This window comes from Mycetomoellerius zeteki, unplaced genomic scaffold (assembly GCF_001594055.1).
Source record: "Mycetomoellerius zeteki isolate Tzet28-1 unplaced genomic scaffold, Tzet1.0 scaffold124, whole genome shotgun sequence".
Classification (NCBI taxonomy): domain Eukaryota; kingdom Metazoa; phylum Arthropoda; class Insecta; order Hymenoptera; family Formicidae; genus Mycetomoellerius; species Mycetomoellerius zeteki.
In genome coordinates, this window is record NW_017256169.1 from 800,573 (window position 1) to 821,764 (window position 21,192).

Sequence of the window (21,192 nt, forward strand, 5' to 3'; positions counted from 1 at the left end):
AATTTTAATAATCGCGAAACTGGGCTCGCTGAAACGTAAATACTTCTCTATCAGCGTTCCATTTCCGTTTTGTAAATAACACTCCATATAGAATTAATATCGCAATTTGTATTTCCATCAGTCAGAGGGGTTTGATGAAGGCCATGGCGATTCTTTCGAAAATTCAGCGTTTAATCTTTTACCGGTTTCTGTATGCGTTTTATGAATTATCAATTAACTTCCTGTAAATCGCATTTTATCAGAAACGGGAAAACAATGGTAAATAATATCCAATGTTCTTTATAGCATTTTTGGACTTAAATGCATTGAAAAATTGTTCTAGTTGTATCAACAAGAAGGATAAGCAAAACAAATTCTGATCATATAAATCATAATTCTCTGGTTGTCGTAATTGAATTTCTAATTATCTCCATTAGAAAATTTAATAGCATTTAACTATATATGTTTGAGATTTGTACCTATCTGGTGAATTCCACTTAAATTCTAATTAATGCAACAAGATTTCCAGATTTAAATCTAGTTGTGTTTACAAATATTAAGAATAATTAAAATTAACTCACCAAAAAGATATCCGAAAAACTGGATAATAAAGTGGAAGAATGTTAACATATCTTGTAAAACTCTGTTACAAAAAATCTGCACTTTCATTTAACGCCTTCTCTTCAGCAATGCAGTATTCCTCTTGGCATCAATTATTCGGTTCTATATTCGGTTCCACCGAATATCCTTAAATTTCGTAGGGCGAAAGACAAGATGTTAGGACGAACAGGATCGTACAAAAACTGCTTTGGTGTGCTTGCCACTCCACTTTATTAGGGCGACAACGGATCTTCTTTGTCCCCGTTTCTTTTTGATGTACCATTTTCTACCTCGTTCCGTCCTATTATCCATGAATGGTAGCCGTGTCACCACTTAAACGCGCGTCGGCGTGCTTATCCCTCATATCTGGACACACTACAGGAAAAGAGAAGAAAGAGGGAAGAGAAGGAGCGAGAGAGAGAGAGGGAGAGAGAGAGGGGGGACTAGGAACATCAATTAAGTTTCGTTAAGACTGTTACAATATATAGTCGATTTTATTTATTTTTTATGTTCTTTGTTGTTTTTTTTTCCAATTATTTTTCGTACATGTAATGATTCTATAATATTTGTGCCCCATATTTAATCTAATTTGAAAAAAGCTATAATCAATTGAAAAAAAATTGAATTAATCTGTTTTATTTTATGAAAATCGACAAAAAGTAAAACTTATACCCTCTCTCTCTTTCTCTCTCTTTTATTTAAAATTGTTATTTGAATGTCATAAAAGTGTTTTAAAATTTTTCCAACATTAAAACGTGTTTTATTTTCATGAAAATAATTCAATTGTGTTATAATTCGAATCACGATTTATATAGTATATCGGATTTTACGTAAATGTATTTTACATAAATGGATTAATATGGATTAATAACAAATCCTCACGCAAATAAAGACTTCAGAAGGTAATTTAATCTATTACAAATATGTAGTATTCCTCTTCATGACATAGATATGTTAAAAGATTGGACACTTATTCTGATGTTGCAGTGCTTTCATTTTCTCGATTAAGAACGAGGGAAGGTCAACGCGAACATTTCTGTTGGATAAATCGTCGTTTCCGAAGCGGCAACCTAATTCTGAAAGCCCCCAAGGAAGCCGCAATTAAGTCCTTTCACTGCTGGTTTTTTTCAAATGATCTTAAAACTGATGAATAGCGAAGTGCTTCAAATTAATATCGAATTCGAATGGACACATTCAGTGCGTATTGGTGCATATCAAAACCGTTGTACACAAATTGATGTAAAGATGTGCGTTTAATATAAAAATAGAAACAGATTAAACCTTGAAATCCTCAATACATTTTATCTGTGCTATTGAGTAAAATGTGATTTTATGATTCGAAATATTTGCATTTTACTTTTATGCTCAGATTAAATCAGTGTACGACGATTTTAATATGCACTAGTGCGTCCAACTGAGTTCACTATAAGAAGAGATGAAAAATTCAGTTCTTCACTATATAGTTCGTATTATGCAAAAAGCAAGACATAATTTCTATGAATTTCTTCTTGGGTATTATAATTCAATTCAAATAGACGTCAAAGGCGCAGTGGAAATTCTTTAATTTTGTTAATTCAAGAAATATTCTATTATTTGGACGAAATGCGTGAAAGAGATTAGAAAAGGAGCTATATGCTTAACATGATATTACTCAGAAATTTCTACCGATATATCTGCGCGGAATGTATCAGTTGTACATTTCTCGTTTCTACATTCTCTCTGTTAAAAGAATGTCCATGCTCTTTCACGTGCTTACTACCAACCTAATACCAATAAGTTGACGTAGCCATGTCGGCAGCGGCGAAGTATTCGAGATTGCTGGCTACGCGTACGTGGAGTTGCTCCTGTTCCATTCTCCCCGTGAATCCCGGAATTTTATATTAAAAACGCGTATATATGTATACACACATATACCCGAGCAACGGGGAGGGCCAATCACCGACATGGGACGTCTGAAACCGGACTAGAACTTCTCGCTGGCGTGTCTGACATATTTCATGTCGGAATGTTTCTCTCCGAATGCACCGGAACGTCGGGCACAATTTTCGAATGCCAGCCATCCTCGTGTGGATAATCTCGATTTCTCGATTTAAGAACGGCAATATCATATGGCGCAGCCTCGCGCGAAATATCGCTGGTATATATCCGATCAGCAAATATTTCTGCTTTACACGATTAATGGAGTATTCTGGTTTGAAAAATTGAAAAAAATGTTTTTCAGGAAAACATAGCTAATTAATACAAAGCTTTGCGTACTCTTGTATTATGTTAATATTTTAATATTTTTTTAATTTAAGAAATGTTACTTTTTCGCGTTTTATGCACTGGTTACTAAGGCTTGTAAAAAAGATACGTAGAGGCACTGTGATGAATAATAGCTCTCTTAGACACTTAAAACAATAAAATTAAAATCTTTTGTTTAACAGAAATACAACTGTATCATTAGAATTAGAATTAAAAGAACCCAAATTTGGTAAAATGCAGTCTTTGTAAACAATTTTTTTATTTATCCTGAGAATCTTGTAATTTTTTTATGAATAGAAAAAATAAGTACATAACAATTGTTCTCGTTCCAACAAAAAAAAGACATATGCATACTTGCAAAAAAAAATATTTATGTAGATATTGCTAGCTTCCAAGAAATTTATCACAGAGAATGAAAAAACGTAGTTTCAAGAAAAATAGTTTTGAAACGTTAAATATATTTTTAAAGTATATTTTATGCATGCTATTTTCATTACTCTCATTACGCTAATTAATAATTCCAGATAAACTCTCCGTTTCCTCGAATTTAATATTTTTTAATCTTTCAAGTTTCCTCCTTCGTAGCCTACAGCATATATTGCGCTGCTGCTTTGCGTAAACAAGCATTGTCCTTTTGTCAACTAATATCTTTGTTTACGATCTAATTTTAACTTCCATTACTTCAAGTAATTAATCATAGAGAGATTGCTGCTTCTATTGTAATGCACATTTAGTAAAGACTTTTCTCTTTAAAAGTCTTTATTAAATGTGCAAATTACAATAGAAGCACAGCGATCTCTATGATTTGTATTATAAATAGGTATATTGAACTACATTGATATTGCACATCGAGTTTGAATCTGTTCTCCTTTTCGATTGAAAATTGTTTTATCACGTTTTTTACACTTTACAATTGTACTTAATGCATAAAAATTGACGCAAAATGTATAAAATTGTATTCATAGCTCTGTTATTTTAAAATTATTCAAATTACAAAGATTTTTCGCAAATGTGCTGGCAATCGTTGTTACATTTTCATGTGTATCACAATAACGTCTTTTAAATCCTTAACTGATCATTCTACTCTCTCCCTGTTCTTCCATTACTATTTTCAAAATTGCAATAACAACAACATACAGTTGAATGTTCAACAATGAACTAATTTAACGGAATCGTACATACATTTACATTTTGAATCTGATCTCACAGCTATGTGCAAGTCGAAACAAAAAGGTATAAACAATATAATATAATCATGAGAGAGCATATCATGATACACATGTATTTAAAAATTTTTCTTCTTATTAAAAAATATCTGACAATAAACATCATGCTAAATCAAACGTTTTGGTTTTGATTTAATTATTTTGCTCGCTTTTTTAATTATAATTTCGTACTCTCTAAAGTGAATCAGTGACTGCTATGCTATGTTATAATTGATGTAATTATCAGTGAATATGTTTTTCAGTAATAATAATACACTTCAGTAATAAATACACTTTAGAGATTTACTTTAGAGGTTATGATTTTCTACAGATTGTAATGTATTTCAATCTGCAGAAATCAGTAATAATACACAACTCACTTTTAGAGAATAATAATGAAATGCTTCCTGTTTGAAAGACTGCACGAAGAATATAAAAAAAATCAACTTTTCAACCAGAATATTCCCTTAATTGGAATTGCTTGCAATCGAATACGTTACACAGATTTACCTTTTTTTCTCTCATTTCCGGTAGTTAAAAGGTAATTTTAGTACAGAGAATTTGAGAATGCAGTATTGAAGTAGTAAGTGATTACGAAGTTTATTAATCGCAATCTTCATTTACTAATCGCGTATGAGTGAAATAAATTTTGGACTTTTTTAAAGTGTAATTTTGCACAGATCTAAAATATAAATAAACGTTGAAATGACCAATATATCATATATTTGTGATATTTTGAATAGAATTTTGATTTCCTTTCGTAAATAATTTTGTGCCAATCCGTTCAAAATTCGATGAAAGACGGAACTATGTCGCATTTAGAAACATCAATTAATAGAGTTTATGTCAAAAGCAAGCGACGACGAAATCGAAATAGACGATGAAGGGGATTGTCGAATTAGGTTACGACTGATCTGAACTACGATGCTATAGTCAGGAAATAGACGACCCGTGGTATTCCCTCAACGATTATCGATGGCAATCTTGTTAAAAATATACCGTCGCGTCTGCAATAAACGAAATAAACGTCTGAGAAAAATTAGAAATCTTTGAAATTATTCTGGGGGCTAAAAACGACAACAGGATTTTAATTTTCTCATTTTTTTGTATTATATTATACCTACATTTTCTTTATATTGAGATAAAGTCACATTTCCTTAAAAATATATTTTTAAGACATTTTTAATAATGATGCTTAATAAACATATATTAGCAAATATCATATTAGCATCGTATTATTAAATTGACGCTCTATTTAATTCGTGATATTATTTCAGTTTTAATATATGATTGTGCGTTTTAAATCCGACAAATCAATGCGCAATTTATGGAACTGAAAAATATATTCGAAAATTTACATAAGAATATCATTAAACTCCAAGAACTACTTCGACCGAATGTAGAATCTTTCCCTTCTTTGAATATATTTTTTATTTACTTAATGACTCATTCAATTCGTTAAATAGCTTTTCTGTGTAAATGGCTTTCTATTCGTGTGTTGTATAATACAATTATAAATACATGTCAATTACACAATCAGAGACGCTTTGTCATCCCCAGGTTGATATGGAATAAAATCTCGAGACCGGCGAAACGAAACTAACAAAAGAAGCGTAAATAGAAAAAAAGCTTCTTTTGTACGCGATCGCTTGACTTAGCCAATTTGCTTCGCTTCTTTACCATCGACCATCGTATTCTTTTTTCTCCCAGTCCTCTTCGACATGACCCATGCTACCAATATGGATCCGCGATGCTCGACGTTGACGTATATAATCGCCCAGAAGGCAACGACAAGAGCAGTGTGGACCGACTGGTAGCATCAGCCCGGAAGGTACAAAAGAATCAAAGTCCCGGCGAAGTAATGGCGGTGTGCCCGGCCAGTAATATTACGAATGGGCTATGCTTTCGGTCCAAGTGACCTCACAAAGCTGTCGTTTAGATAAATTGCTTCCACGGATGGAAGTCGTCCCGTCGAGCGTCGGCCACGTGAATCGCACGAATGTACGAGTAAGCGACGATTGACGGTTCACTTCCCTCATGGGACAACTACTATTACGAGGTACGCAGAACCAAGATTGACGCACTAAATTAAACGCGCGACGTATTTTATTAGGATGTATAGTGCCAAGAAATTTTTATTTGTCATATAATTTGTCATATAATTATTTATGGACGGATCAAATGTATAGTCTCTGCAAAAAGTGATTGAAATTTAATATTTTCTATATCAAAATGAATGTTATGTACGTAATGAAACAATTAAATAAGGTTAATATTTAAATTTAATAAAATTTTGTAGCTTGGATAAAAGCTTTTTTACTTTATCTTAATTATTTTTTTAAAAACATGTTTATTTTTTATTGAAATAATTTTTATCCATGTTTTGAATTGCCATGAAACTTTTTGTATTATTTTCAAATACAACATAGAGGTAATTTTTTTTTCTTTTATTAAAAAATACGTGTAATATATTTTAAGAAAATTATCGTTTTAATATAATTGTAAAATTATACGTTATACAAAAGTAAGAAATATTTCGAAATTGAATCGCACACTGAGAAAAAAATTGTTCATTTGAAATGAACTAAATTAATTTTCGTTCTTATTTCTTTCGTTGGAGAATGTATGTATTCAAATATAGCGTGCTTGACTTACATTCTTCATCGAAAGAAATAAAAACTGAATTAATTTAAATGAACAATTTTTTTTAGTGCAAATAACATCTCAAACAAATGCAACATTACATCTACAATAAATTACGTCCACGGCTATAACTATGCTGATAAGTGACAACGATCGACTTTCATGTGAAATACCAGATGACGTTCGGTGGCACAATCGAAACGATCATCTTTATCTTGTTAGTAGACCAGTAGTCGACAAGTAACTGGACATTATTTTCTCCGGAGAGAAGGAAAAAATTTTACGCCCTTATTACGAGTTTAATGTACTGACGTCACATTTGCTAACGAACTCGATAACGATGAAAGTAACGTTAACGATACGGACGACGCTCCGACTATCTTTACGATGGCTCTTATTTGCTGGATAAGCAGCAGCTGCTGAAACGTTCTCTCGTAACGGAAGCATGCCACTTATCGAGAGGAACGGGAGGGAAAACCAGTAGCGCACGAGGCTCGTCGTTCCCTTTCTGCGACGCATGTAGTCGGCTTGAAAATGCAAAGGTGCGACGATAAATTTATCGATGTTTGTCGACGCAAGAGAGCTTTAAAGTAATCTCCGTTAAGGAGGTAAGCTCTCGAAATATTTCCATACTGCGGAAGAAAAATGCGAAGAGAGTTTCGTCTAGAACTCTAGATTTACAATATTAACGCAATAATTGCTATGTTTGACCTAATAGACATATCATATTAAAGAATTACTACACTATTAGATATCAAAGGGGCAATGGTAATCCAATTCTTTGAATTAAATAACATTTTGTTATTTTTAACTTCTATGTGTTATAAAATGTAAATCAACCCATGTCTTTAGTTAGTTTTAAAATAAATAACGTCTATACTATTGTAGGCACTTAATAAATAATTTTAGTTAAATTTAATATATCTTCTTAAGTTAAATTGTTTAATTCTATTGTTTTAGTTAAATTAATAATATATTGAGTGAGAACAATGGCAATCTATAGAAATGATTAAAAATAATTCAAAGGTCTATAAATTAACAGTGTAAGTGCTTATTGGACGATAGACCAAGTAGGTAAAAAAATGATTGAAATAAGGACACGCAGCCAATAGGAAAACACAGTTGTTGGTATACTCCAGATAAAAGAAATGTTACACCCAGAGAAAGGTTTCTTTAATTCAAAGAAATGTTTTTTTGCTATACGATTAAAGAAAAAATTTCTTTGATTTGAACATTATTTTTTAAAATCAAATAAAAAAATTTATTTGATTTAAAGAAATTATGTTCAAATCAAAGAAATGATGTTCAAATCAAAGAAATTTTTACTTTCCGTATAGCATTTCTTTGAATTGAAGAAACTTTTCTCTGTGGGTGTACTTTTGTAAATCTAGAGTTCTGTAGTTTTTTGTTTTTCATTTGCGAAACAACGGTCTTTGGTCATTGTCCAAGATGATTGTAGGACGTTATTCAGTCATCTTATTCATTTTTAAAGCGAATCTTACAAATTTGCGTCTTGCGTTGTTCACCCAGAGAAAGGTTTCTTCGATTCAAAGAAACTGTTAAAGAAAAAACTTCTTTGATTTGAACGTCATTTCTTTGAAAAAAATTTATATTTGATTTAAAAAGATTATGTTCAAATCAAGGAAATGACGTTCAAATCAAAGAAATTTTTTCTTTAACCGTATAGCAAAGGAACATTTCTTTGAATCGAAGAAACCTTTCTCTGGGGGTGTTATACAATCGTGCGTTTACGTCGTGATTCTCCTTTCCTTTTAAATTCGACATGGACCTCGCGTGAAAGAAGCATGATAAATCACGCAAGCATGTGGAGATTAGGACAAGCGGAACATAGAACTTCTAGCAAAGTAGTATGAGACGAGTAACAAGATTTCTATTGAGATTCAAAGCTACTGGAATCGTGCCAAGTCGCGCCTTCTGAAAACGCGAGTAAAAGTGCATACGTGCATGCACACGTAAGATACATTCGTTTCTCGCGAATATAAATAACTTGGATAAATCGCGATCTCGTACGCCCAATATTCTTCGAATACGTCTCATTAGTCATTCTGGCCGACTTCGAAATCGTTACCCTACTCAGAATATTAATTTCTCTTTGTCAGTTCTATGTAAATAATAATAAAAATTAATATCTCTTCATTCCATTTCTTTGTCAAAGTACAGCACGCGATAATATATACGAATTTAGCTCTACCTGAGAAAGCGTGTTTGTGTGAGACATCAAACATTTTTCCGCAACGTCTCATTTTCCCGCAATTCTTGTCTTTTCTTCTGAATTTTGATGCGCATTCAGCGAAGTGTGCATTTCAGAAACGTAATGAAGTTGCGGTTTCTTCTAACGAGTGACCATAATCATGCCGCGCCTGAAGTATCTTGAATTTGCCGACTATGTTCTGAATTGTCCGTCTCTCTTCGAAGCAAAAAAAAAACATAAAATAAAAGAAACATTTTGATATTTACGCGCATGTCTGAAATGAATAGTCTGAAAGGACGCAGAATTTTTTACAGTTTGTCGAGTACTCTTTGAAACGCCGAACTCGTATGAAAGCACAGTGTTTTATTTTACGGGATCATCTAGCGTATATAATGTATACATGTATTATCTTAGCTGCTAGCAATTCAATTATTTTTCCTCGTAGATAAAAAAGCTGCTGTAATTACAAATTCGCGTGCACGCGTAATTAGCGCACCAAGATTCAAGAGACGTCATATCTTTGTGAAATTGAATAATGAGCCAGAAATAAAATCATTGTTTTTGTGATAATTTCTTTTATAATGGAATATGATTTAAAAATTTATCTATTGACTTTATCATTTTTTGCAATGTGCATGTTTTATCTCTTTAGCGGAAAAATAATTTATTTCGATTACTACGCAGTGAATATTCATTCGACGATCATAAAAGTATAAAATATAATTAAAATTATTACTTTTATAATTATTAAAAAGCATGTAAAAATATTCATGCGGAATATTAAAAATGTTTGAGCAAAATGTAATTTCGCGATTATTAATATTAATCGTAAGAAAATATTTTTGAATTCAGTTATTAGAATTTCTGCTTACGACGTACAGATTTTGATATTAACATTAATATGTAATCTAATATTAATCGGGTTTTGCCAACCGGATTTGCTAATAAAATCATTATTAACTAAGCCATACTATGCATATGCCGGAAGAGACTCTGATAATGTATCAGTGATTATGGCCATATTCGAACGTTATTAATATTCGTTATTAATAATAATTTAGCCATAAGAGATATTAATTATGGTATTGATAGATTATTAAACTAATCTCTGCTGAAAGTGCATTGACAAAATTTGATTAAACAGAGAGGCCTTTAATGCCATAATATTTTTTAAGAGGATTGGACGGCCATAACTAGAAGTTTGAAAATAAGTGAGAATTCATAAATTTTTAAAACAAATTTTTGATATAATTTAATTTCGAGCTGAAGTAATCTATTGGATTCAATTATAATATATTAAGGTTACGAGATGTTCCCATTTTCTGGAAACAGTCTTAAACTTTTACGTGCTATAATAATTAAAAACATTGAAAACGTTTTTAATATTAAATTCTGATGTACCTATAGTGTAGTTTGTTAAGCAGAATGAAACAGTATGTACAATAACAATACATATGGATCACTTTTATTTAAAAAACAAAGTAGAATTTGTTTCCGGATTTAGTTTAAATAATCTGCAAATTTTAATTATTGAAATAAACTTAGTATTCATTTTTTTAATATAAGTTATGTCATTTTAGTCCCTTGAAATTAATTAGTGTGGTTTAAGTAACATAAATGGATCTTATACCCAACGTCCAAACCCAGCGTTAGTAACTATGTTACAGATTTTGGCCTCAGCTTCGCAGGATGAATTCTTTTTAATGTATAGCATTATACATTGAAAATCTCAGTAAAAATTTTTGTTTTACGTTGAACATCCTCGGCTTTGAATCGGTTCACTTTGTCGCGATTCCCGCGGAAGTTCAAAAGTTTTCCATCATTTTTCTCGCGCAGATGCCAATCATCGCATCATGAATCAGTGCTCCGTTGATACATCGACAGACGCCCCTATGTACTTATATATATATATATATATATGTATAAATATGCAGTTATTCCGAGTTTATGTGACGCGTGCCTCGGCAACGCGTGCCTCGGCTCGAGTTCCCGAACTTACAACGCACGTACAAACGATAATATCTCAATGAGCCCCTCTAGGCTGTCGGAACTTACTCTTATGTTTGAACTTGTTCTACATGCTGAGGATTCTAGAGCAAATAGAGCTCTACCGCGGTATTAATCGGAGAAGAGGAATTCAAGCGTAATCAGACTTCGAGAGGCTTCGAGCGTCGCTTCATAGACGTAAGGTGATTGATATTAATGATGATATGATTTTTTTATGTTGCATCTGGTACGCAATTCTACGTAACACATCTGGTAGCATGAAAATTAATACAATAAAAAGAAATTTGTCGCACACACGCGGAATAGATACACTGAAAAAAACGATTGGTTGCTGCAGCAAATTAAATGGTAAAATATGGCATAACATTTTTAATTGACTACAGCAGCCAATTTTTGGTTGCGTTAGTCAATTAAATCCTATATTGTCATTACGGATAGGTTAACGCAACCAAAAATTGGCTGCTGTAGTCAATTAAAAATACTATGCCATATTCAGTCAATCTTTTTTTTTATTGTATCTTAAAAATGTTATTCTAAAAAAGCCTAATGAAAAATATTGCCCAAAAGTCTTAAAGTTTATTGTTTTTATATTTTTCATTAATTTGCGTTAATTTATGTTCCGTTTGTACTGAAGAAAATAAAATAAAGTGATCAAAATCTATGTAATTTACACTTGCTGTATAGTAATAAATAATTTTACATTTCCGCATCAAATCTGCGTTGGCGTTATAATGTCTGTAGTTTTTATATTGTATATTTTTTACATTCATTCAGCCTTACTTATTCGTTTGATTTCTTTTATATTTTTCTATTTCATAAGATGTGTAAATGATGTACATTTAACTCTATACCATTAAAAAATCTATAAAAATCTATAAAAATATAACTTTTAAAATGTTCTGAGCATCCACCTATTTAAGCGTTTATCGTGATCAGCTGACGTCGTAATAATTAAGTTGATCCTTAACGCGTCGACAAGCTCAAGTTAAGTCGATGTTGTTACGTATACTGCGTCATTAAGTTTATGTTTGCGGATACCGTAACACGCGCTTAATATTTTGAACGATCGCATCATACAAAGGTTGGACAACAATTAAGTACAATGAAAATGAAAATGTAATTAAAACACTCGTGCGAGATACTAGACTATAATATTGAAATAATTTTAATTTATGGTATTAATTCATATTGAGTTACAGAATTCACAGTGCAATTCTCGATGCAGTTTGCTGATCGCACTGATATTTAGTGCAGCTTTATTTGCACGGTTTAGATGATGTTTGTTCGAAATCGTAATTGTTTTCGATTGATATCTGCAGTATTCCATTAAGGATACCAAACGAACGCATGGTGAAAATTGATTGAACTGAAGTTTGTATGCAGCCAACGTTTTATTGATGTCATCGCAGTTTCAAACTAGCGTTACGGCATTATAGGAGCCTCCTGTTACCAACAATCTATTTACTTCGATCAATCGTCGGACTAAGTTCGCGCACCTCAGTTTCACTAATCGTTCGTGTGTCTCTTAACGGAGCGGATTAGGTCTTTGTCGTCGCAAATGGGCGCGTAATCGATTCGGAACGATGGTCAGGAGCGCGACAAAGCCGCCTCGTTCGTCGCGTAGCGGCGACTCATTTTGAAAAGAAAGAGGAACACGATTAATCACGTTGTCGTGTACAAACTGGCCAAGTTGGTATATCCAAATATTCATTGCATAGCCCTGCGCACATGCCAGCGGTGGATATGAAGGGCTGAACGTGCGCACGAAGGGTGAACAGTTCATCAATAACCAAGCACGTCTCCCACCGTCCGTCCCTCGAGCCTCTCTTCGCTTCCATGTGAAAGCAATGAAAATGTAGAAGTCCCCCATCATATTCTACCAATTTATTAACCGATCCTATCTAATTTTCTCCCTCTGCCTCGCGTCGATATTAACTACGAGACTCGACTGCGATCATGGTGATTTTACGGAGTGATTCTTATTGACAGGTTCTTTACGGTGAATTGCGTGCTGAATGTATATTCATGGGAAGTTAAAGCTTTCTTGCCGGCTGAAAGTTTGGAACGAATAGCGCGATTCACTCTCGGTGAATTTAGTGATTTCATCCTGTTCAATCTCAGAACTTGATCGTATTTCTCGCGAGGAATTCTTAAATTCGTCGGTATAATTATCATGAAACTATCATCTGCTGTGCGAAATTGGTGGTGTAATATGTAGATTCATCCGAGCCCGCGTATTATTCGTCCAAGATTGCGGTACCGCGGGAAAATGCATTGGAATCTCGATCAATTATTCTCGAAACTTTGATTTGGTTTAAGACGGCGCTCCGCGATTAGGGCATTTACACTTCTCGCTCGATCGATCAAGATCGGGACTATCTCGCGAGATTGATTTCCCGTTAAACTTTAATCCGATCGCAACGATCAGATTTGATAATATCCATGTTTAAATTCGTCCTATTCGTGCATCATTTATCGCCTCGCTGGGTACAGACGAGGGGTTAGAAAGACGAAGAAGAAAGGACAGGTACATATTCTCGTGTCGCGTAACAGGCGACAAATCGATTTCTCCACAATTCGATTACTCGCATGATCTGGGACGTGAAACCATCACGGTGCATTTTGCATTTACACATGCAATAATATCCCACGTCTATCAAATCGATTGATCGCATTCCGATTTTAATGTCCATTTTATTATTGCTCATCGTTTCTCTCGTGTCTCTTTCGAACAAATTAGTAACATCTGCCTTCTCTATATCAATATTTAATATTTATCATTATCGCGTAGCTCACTATTGTGTAACTATTCTGAGAAAAGTCTGGTAATAATAATTAATAGTAAAGCCATGATATACATTAAGATCCGTTTTTTCATTATCTAGTTAACTTACAATTTAGACTTATTATAATATAATCTTATTTTTATAATTTGATGAGCAAAAATTGTATTCTTCTAGCTATGATTAATTACTAAACTAATGGTTTTGTGATAATTATAAAAGTTACTCGCTACAAAACTATCAATTTAGTGATTAACCCTAGCTAAAAAAATATAATTTATGTTACCATCAGGTTAAGGTTAGCCAAAGGTTAACCAGAAAATAAAAACCCGGATCTAAAACTATACTTATTTTTTTAATTATTACTAAATGAATGATTATTATTATTATATTTTATAATATTTATTAAATAATACGTGAATACTAAAAAATACTTTGTTTTTACCAAACTTTTTTCAGTACATCGTTCAGTGCATGGCAAAAAATGTTATATGCATCCATTGCCAGCGGGCCAACCAGTAAAATCCAAAAATCTATTGTCAGAAACACAATTTGTTTTCCATCGTTAATTCACAGTATTTCCGCGTTTGTGCTTGAAGGTCATACTATGTAAAAACAATTTTGTGTTTTGCCTCAAAATAACATGCACTGTCAAATTTCTATAATTATTATTTTGATGGTTTGCGAAGAAGTGATTACGGTTTTTTTTTTGCAAAAATCGGTATATACACGTAATTGGTATCGTTTTGAAAGCTGCCGTTCCCGAAAAGTTGTCGATAGCAACACTTTTCTATCGGTGATCGAGCGTGTCGAATTGACAAAAGAAAAGGAATAACGAGTGAATTCTTTGCTGAAAGTAAAGGAAAAGATAGTCAAGTTAGCCGAAAAGGAAAGAAAAGAAGGAAAGAAAAAGATAGAGAGAGAAAGAGAAACCGAGCGGTGAGATTGCAGATTGTCGAGAGGACGCTCAGAGGGTTGAATCTCCCTAGGACGGCCAGGGGAATGGTGTTAGATCCGGGTGGATGGAGAGACGGCAACGTAATGCATATTGACGTTTTGCCGATAATTCCCGTGGCGTCCCGGCGCTAGGCGTCGAACAAGGAAACCCTGGGCCACAAGAGCGTTTTGTGCACCAAGTCTACGGATAGAATGCGTTTCCGGGATGAGGAAACGAGAGTGGGAAAATCGGGTCTGGTCGGATGGTCAGAGGGGCAAGATGTTCCAGATAACGGATACTGCTTCTCGATCGAAGTCTTCGCCAAGGAGGTTCAACGAACTCTCTCTCGTCTTTCTCTTTACCTCTTTCTTAACGAACTCTTCTATTTGCAGCAGCGTGAGGCAAACTAATTCTTGCAATTTGCTTTAATTTTTCACATGTTCTGCTCTACTCACAATATTATCTTTTGTTTCCTTTTCTTTACTTTTATAATTTGTATATTTTTTATTGTTACTTTTTGTTATATTATTTCTGTTATTTTATATTTTTTTGTTCCTTTGCTTTTAGTTTTCATTTTTTTTCCTCGATATTTTTAGAAGGCTGCTTTAGAATATTAATAAATGCCATTGTCTATCTATACATATATCTATCTTACGCCTCTAAAATTTTCACTTTTCTATTTTGTCATTGTTTTTGTCATTTTTTAGGATGATCGAAGTCAATTATCACAGCCATTAAATAGCTTTGTAAGTCAATCGAGAGATTTGTATTTTTGCCAGTATATATGGGTGACGCAAATTGTTGAAGAGCCGATCGAGATTTTATACTCCGGGTATTTTTATTACATGAATAATGTCCGATACGCGCTCGTTCATGCGTCCGATATGAACGATATACTCTGCTATTTTTTATGGACACATGTGTTTGTTTAACATTTAACAAAATACGTCCGACGCGTATTCATAAACACCGATGAGTCGCGACCGACCGCGTTGATCACCATCATCACGCTTGCTTGTTTTCACGTTTTGATGCGCGCGTGCGATTTCACTGCGGCACTCGGACCGTGACAAATTTTTTTCTCTAACCACTTTGACGTTCGACCCGAACCAGGGAAAAATTTCTAACGCTTGCGAGCGATATTATTTTTTTTTCTGCCTTTCGACTATCGAGTTACCGCTCTCGCGTTGCAATTGTCGAAAACGCGAAAGCAATTTTACACTCCTGGACGCTGTCCGGCGTGCACAAATTATTCCCCGAATGCAACAACTTCGTATCGTGTAATCAAGTGAAAACGGATTACTGCGCTATTTTCAGTTCGGTCAATATTATCGATTGTGTTTTGTGTTTACATAAAAAAATTGATACGTGAATCCACTCGAATATTTAAATTAAAATACACATAAAGTTTGTACAATTATTATATGATTTAACGTAGACATTATGATTTTATTAATTATTTGAAATTTAATTTGCTCAAACCGTCCAATATTTTTTGCCATTTAATTATTACAAAGTAATTGGTTCTCAATTTGTTGGGAAATTTATTACTAAAAATTAATGTAGTAATCGTATGGGATGTATTATATCGATAAAACAGGTTAAATAAATGGCGAAAAAGAATTTGCTGGTATTCTGGGAAAATGGATTTGACACGTGACTGCGGCAGAAAAAGAAATTAAAAATAATATCCATCGTTTTTATTAAATGCGCAGAAGTTCCCAATCACGTATTTGTAAAATTCACCCGACCATATTTACTCGATCGGTTCCTCGATCGTTTCGCGAAAACAACCCCTTCATCCGTACAGCCCTCGGCATATGAAATTCGATCGAATTAATTAATCCGCGGTGGCAACCGCCGTTACACTACATATTCGCGCGCTTTTGCACGACGGGTTCGCAGTTAATTCCACGAGTTCGTCACAGAGAAGGAGAGAGAGAGAGAGAGAGAAAGCGAGAGAGAGAGGGGGGGAGGGAGAGAGATCACTGCCAAGGGTTGAAAGGGGGATTGCGGAAAGCCAGGGCACAGCGAAAAAGCGCGATGTAGGAAAAAAAAGAGGGACAAGTGTCCTATCGAAATCGATACCGGGCCGCGGCTCGCCTTCATCAGAGTCAAACCCGCACGATGATTGGCGATCGGTGGGTGCTATCAGTTGCTGCCGCTGGGCTGTTACGGGGGCAGGGACCGTATGAGATTGCGGGACGGGGAAAAGGGGGATGGAAAACGATCGTTTGTACAACTGTACGCGGGACCAGGTGGCGGTTGCCCGCGGCGCGGCGGGTCCGTGCCAAGCCAAACAGAAAATAACTCATTATTGGCGTTAATTAATATCGAGAACGGGCGCCCGCACGTTCGCAACGTCGCGCGTCTACCCTTCCCCTGCACTTTAACCCTTCTGCTTCAACCCCTCCGGATACATTCCTCATCACTTCCCTTCGCTCTTTTTCGTCTCGCTACGTTTTTCCAGCCGTACCTTTTCGCTGCGTTGTTATCTCGCTTCGCTCTCTCATCCGATTTCTCTCCTCGTTTCTCTCCTCTTTTCCTTCTTTTTTTTTTTATCGACACCGTCGTGTGTGATTGGGTTTGAACCAGCCAGTCGCCCCTTTACTTTTCTTTCTGCCTATTTTTTTTTTAGGGGAAGGCGGACAACCAATTAATTGAACCGAAGATTTTTCTTTCGTCACTCTTTTGAAAGTTTACGTCAATAATATCAATGATCGATTGTCGCTCCTGACTATTCTCCTACGCTCGTAGTCTGTGCGTTTTTCTGGGTCGCCTGGAAAATGAATTTAGTTCTCACGCCTGGAGCTCAATTCCAGTGCTAATTAATCTATTCGATAGTGAGAAAAAGCGAATCGATTGCTGATTCCGACGATTTAAATTATGCACATTGAAATAAATTTTCGACCGCCCGCTTTCATGAATTCTCAGTCATCGCATATTAAATCGGGAGAATGGAAATAAAAATTCTTGCTTCGTATTTAACGTTAAATATAATTCTACTTTCTTGATTCTCGTTTATATTACGTATTATCTTATATTCCATAAAAGTGATGAATAATCTTTTTTAAAGGTCATTTTCAAAAGGCTATTTTCAGAAATAAGTAAAATTTTGCATAATATTTATTTCGTTTACATAAAATAGAAAATATGACTGTACGTACTCGGCTCCGATTTGGCGAATCGCAAAAAATTTACTAACAACCAAGTTGCGTGTCGCTGCCATAAAGTATCATATATTTATTACAATAAATAGAATCTGTAAATGATCTATAACAGTGATGCGCAACCTGCGACCGCATGCGGCCTATCTATGAATTTTTCATGATCCGCCAGTTTATAGCCGAAAATATAAAATTTCAAAATAAAACTCACACAAGGTAACAGTGTGTAAAGATATATTAAAAAGACATAAATTAATAAACGTTTCTACTTTTGATTTGGTTTTCTTCAGTATAAAACTGACAAGTTAATAAATTAAGTACTAACTGTTGTAATAAAATTATTTCTTATTTCACATATTGTTATAAAATCATATTTGCTGTTTTATATAAACAAAATAAACATTATGCTGTCCGAAATATTTTACCTATTTCTAAAAAAAATGGCCCTCTGAAAATAAATCTTAAAAAAACTTGCCCATCACTAATATATAACAGTGTAACTATAAAAAAAACTGTAGACGCGCAGGTGAGCAGTGATTGATGTTCATTTCACTAATAGAAAAACACTTCCGCGACACACAAAGGCACATTTATAAGTATTTTACAAGGAGTTATTCGATTGCGAGTTTGTCAAAGAATTCACGATTAAAATTTGATGGCGAGGCGTTCGATAGAAGAGCGGGTCGTCATAAAAGATTCGTCCCCGGAATCTATGTAGAGATGCATAAAAGCTCGACAACCCGGTAACGCGAATACACTCTATTGTGAGAGGCTGATGGAAGAGAGGAGTTCCTTTATGCATCATCCTCGAATGCACTTGGGTGCATCTGTCGCGACGCTTATCTCGGAGCTCCGCAGACGCTTCCGGGTGACTTCCGAGAAAGGGAGACCCGGATTTTCCTACGGGGTGGAAACGGGATTTGGAAACGGGGGTTGGGACACCGCGTAGGAGGATCCGTAAGTTCAGTACCGGTTGCCGTGGGCGCCTACTTGGATTTCTAATGGAGATGCGACTACCGCCCGCCTGTTGCGTCCTTCGTCGTGGCACGTGCCCTCGAGTCTAAGTGCATTCGCGCCATTAGACGTGAATTTGTAGAACTGAGAAACGCACACTGAAAAAAATGCATGTAATTTTACATGGAAATTACATGTCTATGACTGGAAAATTACCTAAATATTATTGGAAATTTACAATTTCCAGTAAATTTCTAATCATATTTATATAATTTAAGTAATTTTCCAGTCATAAATATGTAATTTCCATGTAAAATTACATACATTTTTTCAGTCCAGAGGTATCACGACGAAGTGATTTTGCGTGAATAATAATTCTCTCTATACAGAAGGAATGATTTTGCTGAAGTATCTAAAAATTTAGATCATAGGTACAGATTTGAACATATAATTTTGTTAGACCAAATTAAAATATAGGAAACTCAAGCATGGTGAGAATGTTGTAAAGTTTTTACTTTTATAGCAACAGTCCTACACTGAAAAAAATGCATGTAATTTTACATGGAAATTACATGTATACGACTGGAAAATTATCTAAATTACATAAATATGCTTGGAAATTTACTGGAAATTGTAAATTTCCAATCATATTTAGACAATTTTCCAGTCATGAACATGTAATTTCCATGTAAAATTACATGCATTTTTTTCAGTGTACATAGTTAATCCAACAAAATTATTTTTATCTGTATCTAGCTAAATTTTTAGATACTACACAAAATCGTTTTTTCCGCGTGTGTGCTTTTGCGAAATTGGCGAGTACAGACAATTGAGTTTATTGTTATTATTGTTGAAATACGTGTGCATTGTATACATTTGTACGAAACAAATATAGAGGGTTAGATTTAGAAAATATGCCTATTGATACGTAACATTCACATTCGAGCGTACGGCGTATTAATTACACCAATTCAACGGCGCATTTTGATGTTATTAATCGTCGATTGAGAATTCTAATTATACCAAATGAAAACAAATTTTGCCTCCCGTTGGCGTTAATACAAACTGGAGAGTGCCTTTACGAGGTATCGGAATTTGCGAAATCTAGCGAGTACACTCACCTCTCCTCCCCCCCCCCCCCCCCCCAGCATGAAATAGAATTTTTAAACGACCTTGCAGCTTTAAAGCTTCATCACTTTCGTTTCAAATTGAATGAACATAACTTCGGCTCGGGACAAGCTACAAACAAATTCTGCCTATCAGTCTGAACCTAATAAAAGATTTTAATGCGATTAATATCTTCGTTTACCGTTCATTCTTCCTATCATTGTTACTGAATTGTTAAAATCACGCAAGGATCAACAAAAAAAAGTATTCATGGTTTTTAAATTCTACATATTATCCGTTGCACAAACTATAAAAAAATTATATGTAAAATTACAACAATTATAGTGGATAATTTTATGATTTTATTAAAAATTTATATTTACATATTGTACATAATTACAATTTACGAACCCGTTTTTCTTATATTGTAAAAAAAGATATGTAAAATTACATAAACAAAATGTAAATGCATAAATAATGTGTAAAATTACACAATTTATATATACATATATTTTTTAATTGTATATATAATTTGGAAATATATATATAAAATTGTGCGTTTTTACAAAAATTGGTACTTTTACTTCTAATTTGATTATGTAAATATATCTTTATATTATAGATTGAAAATTTTATAGTAATAATATATATGTTACAGTTTTTTATGTAAATGTACAAATTTTTGTAATATTACAATAGTAATCATAATAGTAATCATATTATATTTACATTTTTACATTCACATATATTGATAACATAACTTAAGAAAAGTTCATTGACTAGTTAATAATACTTAAATATTTTTATAAATTTAACTGCATTTGTAAATTTATTTTTGCAAATTGTTTGGTTACTACAAAGAAGAATAATTTTATTTATACTTTGTGATTTTACTCTATGTGTAAAAATATACCTTTAATAGTTTCCAAAATTACCCACTATGATTATTTTAATTCTATATGTAACATTTTAAAGTGTATAGATGATACTTCGCGCACATCAGAAAACGTAATGGAGAAGTTTACATGTTAAAGAAAATGTGGAGAAAAATCAAGCACGAATTTATCGATGCCGTCTTTAGTAAAATGAATATTCAATAGCGGTTTCGGAGCAGCTCTACCGTGTATTATACACATTTTTTTGTTTATGTTTAAATTGCGTCTACGTAGACTTGCGTAATAGTCACGTGACGTGCGCGGGGCTGGTGGAGCAGCGCGAGGCGCGCCGAGTCACGGCGGAGCCGGCCGAGTCGCGGCGAAGCCGACCGAGCGGTGACGCGAGATCGACCGGGCGATGTCGCAACCCGCAACACGTTGTTCCGTGTGCACGTTCGCGCGCGACGGACGCCGCTCGT

General features: G+C 34.1%; 1 protein-coding gene across 2 annotated transcripts in view; it reads left to right on the top strand.

Annotated features, from left to right (window-relative positions):
- heph (polypyrimidine tract-binding protein 1 heph) overlaps positions 1–21,192 on the top strand; it is a 375,570-nt gene that overhangs the window by 229,555 nt on the left and 124,823 nt on the right. The window lies entirely within an intron of this gene.